We start from the raw sequence: 13,488 nt of genomic DNA on the forward strand, positions 1-13,488 counted from the left end.
GCTCTCGTAAAATCATAAAATGATAGCCATCATGCTTCGCCATGTGCACTACAATGTCAACACATCCGCATTGCCAATTCGATCGCCCGTTTTATTGTGAATTACAATATGTACCTACCATTGTTTGCCTTACATAACGATATCATTATCCTAGCGCGGTGGAATATATAACAAACTTGTAACATAAAGCCCCTGTCAAACAAGCAGCCATCACTGCAGAAGGTAGTAAATTTAGCGTCACTTCCGCATTTCCTGACGTCATATTCAACAGTGAAAAAAAATTGGCGGATCACGATAGTTATTTTTATCCTGATGATAATAAATGCTATAACTATATGCTTCAATCCTCTTTCTCTATTATTTATAGATAATTTTATTAAATGTTTCTATTTTTTCAACTACAATCATTATGATATAAAGGGTTACGATAACTAGTTGAACTGTTTACTTTATACATACCCCCCTCCCCCCTTTCCCCATGCATCTACGTCTGTACGTCTGAATTTTTTATTTCCGTCTTTTATGACAATCAATTTTCTGGATAAGCAAACTATTTTAATATAAAGTGTTTTGTGTCTTTATATAGGTACAGGGTAGATGTATAACAAGCAGTGGTAAAATCATTCAGAACATTTGCGTTATTTTCATACTTACAATAACACCACCATTACAGTTTTACCCCCCCCCCCCAACTTCCTCATTGATTTGTTTTCCTGTTCTTTTAATTCGTTTTGATTTGTTCATTTGCATGAATTTATGGGCTGCTTTCTTTTGTAATATACATATAACACGTTATAGATATATAATTGAGGAAAAAAAAAATCAAAATGAAATTTTTGATAATACACTTATCAGAGCTAAAATGATGTATTGTTAACGTTATGCGTTGTAATGCATTTTTGAACTGTAACTATAACTTTATCTTTTTTCCCTCCATTTCCACAAGCTGACGACATTTCCCATTGTTAATGTGAAAAGCTGTGTCAAGGATCTAGCAGAATCTGCACCATTCCCTATCAAAATATTAATTCAAAGTTTCGAATTTCAGGATCCGCCCATGGATATTTCTACCAAATAAGAGTGCCGATTTAGTGTGCACATCTTCCAAAACTTACTTCAAACTGACGTAAGGCTTACTGTTACGTCATGAAGCTAGCACTGAGCTGTTCAAGATCGATTCGGCCTTACAGCAGCGCACCAGAGAGAGAGAGAGAGAGAGAGAGAGAGAGAGAGAGAGAGAGAGAGAGAGAGAGAGGAGTTAAAACATTATTTTCAAACTTCATTTTCAGATGTAAGTTAAGAATCATGGATTTGCAGTTAAAGAAAAATAACTAATTTGTCAAAAAAAAAAAAAAATCCGTAGCCTACTTTAATGTATTCCATACACTTGTATTCCAGTGCATGCCATATAGCAATTTGGATTACTTATTTACCGGTAATATACATGTACAACGAATGTTGGCTTTCAATTAAATTTACTATGGGCATTTCTATCAAGTAAATACACAGAAAAATTCTGAGGTTCAAAAAAAAGTTGATATAAATTCAAACGAAATATATATTAATAGATCTTTAAATGTGGTAAATCAATTGAGCACGACAACAAATAATAACTGGAAGCCCAAATACCCCACAGAATTTCAATTCTGTTATTTCACGAGGTGTTTCTCCGAGCTCTACCGAAAAAGGTGTTTACATTAGAAAATATCTATAGCCTGTTCCAAGATATTTTTGCCGCATTTTTCCTTAAATTATTCGATATTTATAAATACCTCTTGGTTCAGATGATGTTCATTCAATAGTATGAAAAAATCCCAAGATTTGAAAAGCCCCCTCTATCTTGTCGGGTATCAATACACGGCTAAAAATAAAAAGTCTATGGGGTTTTTCCATTGCCAAGGAGATGAAGACGCCCGGATGATAACGTTGAAAAATTGCGCGAGGTGTCCCGAGTACTTCCGAATGGAGAAAAGATGTCAACATTCCCAATTATAAATCTCCGTAGGAAACCTGTGAATTTTTATGAGGGAAAAATGATAATGTGTGAATAAAGTTATCTTGGGAATTTCCTCTTTCATCGATTTTAATTGCACTTCTGTCACAGCAGGTATGTGTGTTTATGTTAAAGATCTTTCAAATATGCAGCATAAATATCTTGGGACAGACTATAGTACTTCTTGCAATATTTTGAATTTATTCATATTTCTTTGTTTTCCTTCATTCTTTTTTTTTTTGTCGTCCTAAATCCAACATGCAGTCGACTCCATTGTTGTACATGATCACTTCCGGGTACATGTGTATGTCCACTTCTTGGTATTTCTAATCACCTTGTAAAACAACGAGTTATATAAAATATTAACCCCCCCCCCCCTTGCACGTAAAGTCAGTTTCGTCCAAAAGAAAAGTTATCATTTTGGTAATAGCATGTAAATAGAAAAAAACGTTTGTTTAATACTCTTCGCCGGGGGAGTATTGGCAAAGACAATGCCAAGTAGGACTTTTTTGTCTTCAACAAGAAGTAACGGCTTTTCGACATCCCCTTATTCCTTTATTGTTTAAAATATCAGAAAAAATCAAATAAGGTGTCGCTTACGATTTTGCATATTATAGCATGAAGTATCTAATTCCAAAACTTCTTAGTTTATAATTAAAAAATTAAATAGATACAAGGGTCTTTTTAACATTTTGTATTTTTACATGTGTTAACCGGAAGCATATAAACTGGAAGTCCAAAAAGGGACATACGGGAGAACAAAGATATTGCTACAATAATTAACATTAAATTCATATTTTTTACTTCCGTTTTCTAAAAACCGAAGAAACTTTGTCAAGAAGAATAATAACAAAACAGAACGAAAACAATAGGTTTTTTCGACCGATGGTCGAAAAGCCCTATAAACCTAAAGATATAAACATATTCATCTTCGCTAGCGAAGGGTTTTTGGTCCATTTCGCTCCCCATAACCCTAGGGTTTATGGGGAGCGAAGTGAAGGGTTTTTGGTCCACTTCGCTCCCCATAACCCTAGGGTTTATGGGGGGGGGGGGGGGGGGTTTATGGGGGAGCGAAGTGGACCGAAAACCCTTGGCTAGCGAAGATGAAACATATTTGACTATAAAATGAGTTGTTGTCAATAAACTTTTTAGTCGAAACAACGAATCATTGAAATATCTGACATGATTTAGCATTACTGTAGCATATATTTTGTCAACTAAATAACAACTACATTTGTATGAATATACATGTATGAGAATACCAGTATGTTTATTATCTGTTTACCCCAAAGAACAGAGGCGTACAAGGCGTTGCATATCCCCCACTCGGAGCAATGAAGACGAAAGAATTTTAATTCAAGTTAATAGAATATTATTTTTTGACTTGTATGCATTGTTTTCATGATAAATTTCACGATGTAAGTCAATATTGTGCGTTTATTTTCTAAAAACGACAGGTATTGGTTTCCAGATTAAGCTGCACATCATTTTTTGCCTAAATCTTGGATCATTCCCCGTTTTTAATTGCAAAATTAGGTATGAATGAGTCTTGACTCCATCCTAAAAGTACTTTTATTTAAAGAATAAGTTTGTTTTCATTTTTATTATTGATTTAATAAAATGGAATATAGACCCATGATGGGTCAAATTTGTGATTTCACCTGAATCGTTTTCCTTTATTAATTATTGTCAAAGAGTTCAATTTATTCACCCGTGCTTTTATGTGTCAACGTAGCCCAGTGTGATATGCGGATGCTCGTAGTCCATCCTTCTCCTGTTCGAATCGTAGAGACGACGTTTTATTTTTAATTCATTTGCCTTTAAGTAAAACGTGTTTTGCTTTTTTATTGATTATGAGAAAAGTATCTAATACCATTTATATAATGACAACAAATACGTAATGTTCATGTTCTGTACATATATTGTCGGTGAAAAATAGCGCTAGCACAGATATGAAATCATTCTGTAATGCTTAGAAAGCATCAAACAAAACAAAGGAGGTAAGTACCAAGGACATGTATTATTGTTTATTATGTATTTGTCAGAGAATGCAGTTCTATATTATACATGTACATGTACTGATGCACAGTTTCAAATGTATAGATATTTTTATATGGTCATATGCCATTTCAAAATCCTCGGTAGGGGGATTTGTCAGGCCTTGTACGCTCTTGTCCTTTATCAATTTTTCATAAGAAAGATTTTAATCATTTTGAAAATGTACAATGTGATATGAAAATTGCTTCAATAAAAAAACCCTAGTAAACAGTGTATATGACTCTTGGATCTGGCTTGCGTAGTATAGTCAATAATTTTATGCTTCATGTTTAATTTTCAAATTACTGAAATTCCCGACTTCTTGTCAATAACATGCACACGAAAAACTGCTTTTACGAAATCTACGCTGGTTTTTTCGTCGAACAAATTAGTTTGCTGGTATTCCCCGCAATATGTCGACTTTGAAATCATCACATACGAGTATTTGAGGACTGAAATTCAGCATGGAACAATACACATACATTGAACTATATATGCTTTCAATAAGAATACTTCGTACATTTAGTTTTTAAGTTCTTGACCAAGATGATTCCCCCAGGACTTCGTGTTGAATTAAAGAACATCACAGACGGAATTCTGTATAAAGAAAGGAAGAGCTCTCCTTCGGAACTCCACTCTCTTACCACCATCAACAACTTAAATATATCCAGGGTCTTCAAAGATCAAGAAAAAAACACAAACACGGATAAATGTATATGCATGATTTAAAAATCATTGGGATTTGGGGATCCTCGGGCATAACAGTTTCAGCATTCATACTTGATAGCCGCAGATTTTTTTTACATCACAATTAGTAGAGTTGATCTGTCATCTCGATGGAAGTGAATGTGTGATGTGTTGGGACTTAACACTTACTAATGCACCGATCTACGGTGGGGGGGGGGGGGGGGGGGGGGGGGGTCCAGACCCCCTGTGAAATTCAAATTTCTTTTAATTACATTATAGAATTACGAAAACTATTCCTCGGACCCCCCCCCCCCCCCTACCCGGCAAACACAAATAGTCGTCGGACCTCCCTGGAAAAATTTCTGATCCGCACATGTTAACTAGTTCTTACCCCTGAGAATATTTTAAAGTGGGACAACTGTCATGTTGTAAATTTTGAATTTACTGGGTGGGTGTAAATACAAAATTTACAACATGACACAACCCCCACCCCGCCCCACCCTACCAGCGAATCCAAAGCTTATGCGTGTATTTAAAAAAAATGCTGGTTCGCTGTACTAGAATTAGCCATATTCCTTGCCTTCATATGTTCTATAAAAATGTAATGTGGACAGCAAGATTCCTTTTAAGGTGTCACTACAGTAATTCACTGAACGTTCACGTCAAAACATGGCTGAAGCAAAATAATTCCCGAATTATAATTATTTGTATATTTATTATATACTTTGAATTTGGGGCGTTCCGCATAGGACAGGAGCTTTTTTTATGAGATAAAAACCAACGTGTAAGAAGTCTAACTGTCCCTGCTTTGTAACAATGCGAGGTCATCTGAATATATCATTTTCGATGCGTGTTTCCGGAGGGGGGGGGGGGGGATTATCGGGCTTAATTTTCAAGCACACGTGTAACTTCGACGTAAACAAAGTATCATGCTTTGCTGGATGCACGTGTGTGTTTTTGCTTTGCTACTAGATTGTAAATAAAGTATTGTTTAAAACGATGCTAAGAGGAGTTTTCCCAGAAGTTCGTTTTAAATTTTTAATCTGTATCTAAAGTTGCGCAATTTTGGTAAGAATTTATAGCATATATATAGACTTAGTAAATTGAATTCGAACCGATTCCGATTGTAACTAAACTTAATCATATCAAGTTGAAATTGATATTTATAATATTTTGCAAGAGCTGGGTGTCTGAGATATTTGAATGAGTTCGCGCTATAGCGGAGGAGTTAACACTCATAATATCACATGATACTCAATATCGCTGCTCAAGAAAGAACTTGTTTCAAATTCATGACAATCGATATCACTTGCATGACGTTTTTTCTTTACACCCCCCCCCCCCCCACCGCACACACAGATACACATACCCGATCCTTTTCAGCACTGCACCATAATATCATATATTTACATTATCCAGTGTCTTTGCCTGTGATAACACTACGTATCGATTTTGTACTATATATATAATACAGATGACGCCAGATTGAGGCACCAGCGGGGTTTGTTTATTTATATTTCGGGCTTTATTGGATTTGATCACGCCCTGACCAAAATTATCACGTCATAATACTCAAAGAATGATTCCTTATTCCTTTTTTAACCCGGAATGCAGTGACAAGATTAACTCAAACAAGTAGTACACATTGCATGACCAAGTCAGCATTTTTTTTCAGCCGGACATTGTGATTTTTAAGAAATTAAAAGGACAGTTATTTGCGTTAGCTGATCGTTCATTTTCATAGGGATTTACTGTTTTACCTAACTTTTATTACTGGCAATACTTTACTTACATTATTTAAGTTAACAAACTGTGTTTTTATTGAGTTTGCGGAGTTCATGAATAGCTCTCAGTGGGCTGTTCTTAAAATTCATCGCAAGGACAACGATTTCTCGGAGTGAGGCAGTAACAGATTTCCCCTACCTCAAACTCTCTCTGAAAGAAGATGGGGGAATAAGATGGCGCAAATGCCCATTCGGTTTAGTAGTGAAATACAATTTTAAATTTATTTTTCCCCAATTAAATCTATTCAAAATATATTGTAATACAACCTTGCAAAAGCAAAATTTCTAACTATAGTCAGTTTTTAATATATTTAACAAAAAATAAGAAAAAAAAATATTGTCGGAAATTTTGGTGGTATCGAACCCGTAACATAAAAACCCTAGATTTACACTGTTAGCTTATGCCAGGTACTCTAACCACTGAGCCATTTCAGACACAACAAAGGCGGCTTTTTAAATATTATGTGTGACTAAGGTCACGAATTACCGGACTTGTATTATTTTTTCAATACGTTCAGTTGTTGGGATACAAAATGATATTTTTAATGTATAGTGAGTCATCTCTCCACGTTTTTGTTGATTGAAATCGGTTTGTTTTCCATTAGACCTTAATTAGACTATGATAAAAATATGGAGCACAGACCCACTCTATAAAAGAAAATGCCTTGAAGTTCTAAAAAATGACAATATTTGCAGGTTTTGATACGTATACGCCTGTTTGAGTCAACATATTCCAAGTATATAACATACCTACAGGTTACAAATCAACGATTCGTTAAATATATATTGTTTTAAATGATTTTAAAAAAACCCATCAGATTTGTTGATACTTTAATTTTTTAGTAGCCTGTCCGACCGAGTATGGGCATTTTACACGCCTTATCCACCCATCTTCTTTTTATTCTGTACGGCTCACCGTTGAATGTAATTTTCACCTTATAAAAATTGAATCTAAATCAACAGAAAATGGACTGTTCTATATATATGCTAAAAATACCTTGATCTACTGTTGTTTATGATATTGGTATTATTTTATCAGTTGGCTTTATTTTCATTTTGAATTTCCTAATTTCACAAAGTTTGCATTCAACTGAAGAAAAAACATTGCCCGACACATGTTTTTTGAAGTTAATGAATACACAAAAACTCCTCAAAATCGAACGATGCCACGCTAAACTTCACCTTTGTTTGAGTAATAAGATCAAGAGCACATCAGTCATCAAAGAAAAACACCATGATACAAATGTGATGTGATGGTGGTGTAGATATTGAACCTTGCTCATACATAGATGAAATGACATCAAAGCTGCAGAAATTGAAGTATATATATTAATTTTAAGATTGAAGTATTGGGGAGAAGGGGTCTGCGGAATGGTATTGTTTGCCTTGTTTACATGACAAAGAATTGTGAGCCATGTATATTGCTTATAACTCTACGACTGACTCTCAAATTTTATTTGATTATTAAAATGCATTCCTTAAGCATCTATACTACTATATCACATTTGCATGAATAAACCCAGAAAGTCAAACGATGATACAAATACGTGTAAATTTTCATTCAATCATTGAAAATTCGCAATATTTTCTGTTCATCAAAGAAAATACGGGAGATAGCTCTAAATCAGTACATTTAATATGAAAATTCCAGAAAGTTCCGAATGTCAACGTTATTTGAAAATTTGAAGCGAGTAAAAAACGAATGTCTTCCGTGTATTGTCTCTGTAGCAAAGAAAATAGGGTACGTTGATGAAAAAGTGTTAAATTCTTCTTTAATATGAATTGTATTTTAGATGAAAGGAATTTACAGCCTCAGAATGGTTTGTTATAAATAATTTGACGGTTATTTTCATTGCAGCTTCATTAGCTTTCTCCAAAATCGTTTGGAGCTATTCTACAATTGCTACATTACGGGTATATGGCACTGGCGTCGGAAGCAAATTGAAAGTGGGGGGGGGGGGGGGGCTAGCCTAGACTAATCCTCAGAAATATTGAGAAAAAAGTAATTCACAAAATCATGGAAATCCTAATCCGGGGGGGGGGGGGGGGGGGGGGAAGGATACCTATACTTCCAAAAAAGAAAAATTCACTTACCCACCCAAATTTTTTTCCAAAATCATGAAATTCCTAACCCGGGGGGGGGGGGGTCTTTCAAGGTAAATTTAGGAACAATAATCTTTCCTGCGAGAAAAAGTGGGGGGGCTGAACCCTCTATCATGCTATGTTTCTAATGGTTAGGTATAACTTGGCAAAAAAAGTGGGGGGGGGGGGGCTAAGCCCCCCCCCCCCGGTTCCGACGCCTATGTATGGGATGCATTTTAACTGTGGTAAAGGCCTGTCCCGAGACACAGATTATTATAACTAAGCAGAGGGTAGTGAAATTAATGGCATTAGTGTAGGCTTAAAGCTTTTAACATCAACAATATACATGTATCGATGTATCTATTTCGTAAATGTCCAATATCATATGCAATGTCAACATGTGCACGCACGGGTCAAAGCAGGCACGTAGCATCAGGGGAGGGGGGGGGGGCTGCCCCCCTCCCCTCCCCCCCCCCACTATTTTTTTCTTAAATTTACATACAAAAAACTGAATTAACATGGAGTTGTTTTTTTTTGCTTTTCAAGATTTTTTGGGTGAGTCTGCCCCCCCCCCCCCCCCTTTTCAAAAACGATGCTACCTGCCTGCAAAGTATAGTTGTAAATAAAACCAGAAAAAAAAAATTGACTATACTTCTTTAAAAACATTTATAATTCTTATTGTAACATACTAAACAATTTTTAAACTCTACTGCAGTATATCCTCCTCCGATGTTGATTATAGACGGGATGATTATTCGGGGTTTTTTTACCTGTCAAGATGCTGGGGTAGTTCTGCCCCCCCCCCCAAACCCCCACGCACACACACTAAACTTGCCAAATAAAGCAAAAATTACTGACGGTTTGATTTTGTGTGCCTATGGTCCCGTAGGTAGCTACATATTTATGTAGCATTTCAGTAAAGTGATATAACAATATTACGTAATTCTGTTTAGATTTTCTCTCTCTCTCTCTCTCTCTCTCTCTCTCTCTCTCTCTCTCTCTCTCTCTCTCTCTCTGGTGCGCTGCTGTAAGGCCGAATCGATCTTGAACAGCTCAGTGCTAGCTTCATGACGTAACAGTAAGCCTTACGTCAGTTTGAAGTAAGTTTTGGAAGATGTGCACACTAAATCGGCACTCTTATTTGGTAGAAATATCCATGGGCGGATCCTGAAATTCGAAACTTTGAATTAATATTTTGATAGGGAATGGTGCAGATTCTGCTAGATCCTTGACACAGCTTTTCACATTAACAATGGGAAATGTCGTCAGCTTGTGGAAATGGAGGGAAAAAAGGATAAAGTTATAGTTACAGTTCAAAAATGCATTACAACGCATAACGTTAACAATACATCATTTTAGCTCTGATAAGTGTATTATCAAAAATTTCATTTTGATTTTTTTTTTCCTCAATTATATATAACGTGTTATATGTATATTACAAAAGAAAGCAGCCCATAAATTCATGCAAATGAACAAATCAAAATGAATTAAAAGAACAGGAAAACAAAACACATAAACAAAATGTATACAAACAAATCAATGAGGAAGTTGGGGGGGGGGGGGGGTAAAACTGTAATGGTGGTGTTATTGTAAGTATGAAAATAACGCAAATGTTCTGAATGATTTTACCACTGCTTGTTATACATCTACCCTGTACCTATATAAAGACACAAAACACTTTATATTAAAATAGTTTGCTTATCCAGAAAATTGATTGTCATAAAAGACGGAAATAAAAAATTCAGACGTACAGACGTAGATGCATGGGGAAAGGGGGGAGGGGGGTATGTATAAAGTAAACAGTTCAACTAGTTATCGTAACCCTTTATATCATAATGATTGTAGTTGAAAAAATAGAAACATTTAATAAAATTATCTATAAATAATAGAGAAAGAGGATTGAAGCATATAGTTATAGCATTTATTATCATCTGGATAAAAATAACTATCGTGATCCGCCAATTTTTTTTCACTGTTGAATATGACGTCAGGAAATGCGGAAGTGACGCTAAATTTACTACCTTCTGCAGTGATGGCTGCTTGTTTGACAGGGGCTTTATGTTACAAGTTTGTTATATATTCCACCGCGCTAGGATAATGATATCGTTATGTAAGGCAAACAATGGTAGGTACATATTGTAATTCACAATAAAACGGGCGATCGAATTGGCAATGCGGATGTGTTGACATTGTAGTGCACATGGCGAAGCATGATGGCTATCATTTTATGATTTTACGAGAGCGATTGGGAAGTGCATCTTTGTTGACCAATAAAAGAGGATATGTTAAAGAAGCCGGAGATTATCTCTTCAACTGAATGCTTAAAAGGACGGACTGGAACGTGTGTCAAGAGGGTCGGGGGGGGGGGGGGTTAGTAAATCCTGGATTTACTAACCAAAGACAGCGCACGCATGCGCTCAATAGGGGTTAGCAAATCCTGGATTTACTAACCCCAAAGAAAACCTAAGGCATGCGCCCAATAGGGGTTAGCAAATCCTGGATTTACTAACTTCCAGTGAATCCTGAAGAATTTTTACTCAAGCACCTAACAAAAGAACTTAGATCATACCATCTACAAAAAAAAATATACATACATATTTTTGAAAGAATAAATCCAGTGTGTAAGATATACATGACTGAATGTTTTTTTATTAATCAATAGCTACAGACATTTTAATTTTTTTGTTTTATTGAATACTTATGTAATATAAATGATATTGATAAATTTTAGTTTCCACATCAAGAAACTAAGGGCATTTGAAGTAATGCCCTGTATTACACTGACTGTTTAAAATCCACGGTTAGTTGATGAATTAGTAGTGACTAAGGCTACTTTTCACTGTTTCTCTAAATTCCAAGAATTAAAATAATTCCAAATTTAAATAATACTCTGTTTTATGCAATTTGTGATTCCAAAAGGATGTTGTTTACTCAGAATAAAAAGAACCTTACTGATGAAAATGCAAATCCATCCTTTGTATGTTATTGCGAATTATTTTTCTTCTTCTAACCAAATACAGTCAAACTTCATTATCTCGACTAGATGGGATTGTTTAAAAACTTCGATATATCAAGGGTATAAAATTAAAAAATAAGTAGTTGGGACTTATTATTATTACCCGAGAATAAGTTATTGGCATTTCAATATTTTTCAGGTCACCTGTAATCTGTTTTAATCTGTCAGCATGCTTTGTGCATTAACAGTTTAAACTCTCTGAGACTTCTAGGGTTAACTTGACCAACATTTTGCGTAGCATCTTATTGTATTTGAGGAGTAGAATATTTATAAATAGTCCCTGTTTGGGAGGGTAGCAGTTAAAATGGATACCCCCGAGAAAACCATTATCAACCGACGCGAAGCGGAGGTTGACAATGGTTTTCGAGGGGTGTCATTTCATCTGTTGCCCTCCCAGACAGGCACTTTTTGTTTGATTATACTGAATGTCTTAATTTTTAAGAAAACTTTTTTGCTTTTAAATTGTTTGACGTGAATTCTGCGGCGAACATTACGCGCATGTAACGGTTCGTTGTCATGTGTTACCCGTTGCCAAATTTGAGGGTAATAGAACGGATTATAAACTGCGTCAGATTTCAGTATTCAGTGTTTCAGTATTACAAGTACAACTTGATATTTCGCAGACAAACTAAGCACAAAGTTACTAAGTAATATGATTATAAAGGAAGCCTCTACTAAAATTGTGAAATGTATGGTCCAAGAGACAGGGGTTTTGGTATAAGAATGGGGCTCTAGTGGTAATTTAGCGAATATGCATTACTAAATGTAATAATTCCTTAAAAATCGTTTTCTCTCCTTCTAGAATTCAGCAGACAAACTAAGCACAAAATTATGGTGAGCAAGGAAGCATCTTCTAAAAACTTACGGGCTCAGTTTCTTTGGTTCTTGTATTAGAGCCGGACTCTAGTGGTAATTTAGTGAGTAAGCACATATATATAATAATTCTTTAAAAAAAACTTCTCTACTTCTAAACAATCAGCAGACAAATGAATGATGGTGGTAAAGACTATTTTCAGAGTTATGACCAAACGTGGAGTCTTGACTTGACATCTTAGATCCTTAGCCATGTTCAATAACTCTAGATTATCCGGAGTTTTCGTACCATAAATCTGCCTTTTATATAGACAAATATAATAAGTCTTCTAGTGTTAATGTTATGATTAGTTGTTTTTGCTTCTTTTATCTATAAATATGATTATTTGTAAATTCAATTTAAATCTTTAAAGGGCCATGGTCACGATTTTGTTCAAATTCTCTATTTCTGTTTTTATTTTTTACACTGCTTTAGGAATGCATTTCTGTCGATCAACCGAAATTCGAGAGCCAGTATTAGAGTTATAAGCTAGAAACAGTGTTCTAAATTCATTGTCATGCAATCAAGGCTTGTGCCCTTTTTTTGTTTACCTAGGTTCAATATACCAGAAAAAAAATTTCAAGCTGATTTGTCGAACTTCTTATTCATTTTTAACCATAAATAAACAGTTCCCAACGTTTAACACATTCATTTTAGGTCTGAAACTGAAACTTTACCCTCAACATTTAGAATGTAAACAAAATCTTTGTTTACATAGCAAAGAAAACTCAACGAATGACACTCAAATTTTGGTTGCCTATTGTAAGTGTCTTACTGGAGCATTTGTTAACATTAAAATCGGAAAAATAATTTTTGACCTAGATCGTGACCATGCCCCTTTCATACATTTATTCATTTTTATTTCAAAGTTACTGGGAGAACTATTTTGCGGAGGTACGCGGCTATGTTAAGGCTGTCCAAAGCTAAATATATATCGAAAAATGATACTATTTTAATTATCGAAAAATGCTTTAACCGAGTGAGTTTCTTTAAACTTTTATTACATACGTTAACAGTGGCATCCAACACTATATTT

Source organism: Crassostrea angulata, chromosome 4, assembly GCF_025612915.1.
Source record: "Crassostrea angulata isolate pt1a10 chromosome 4, ASM2561291v2, whole genome shotgun sequence".
Classification (NCBI taxonomy): Eukaryota; Metazoa; Mollusca; class Bivalvia; order Ostreida; family Ostreidae; genus Magallana; species Magallana angulata.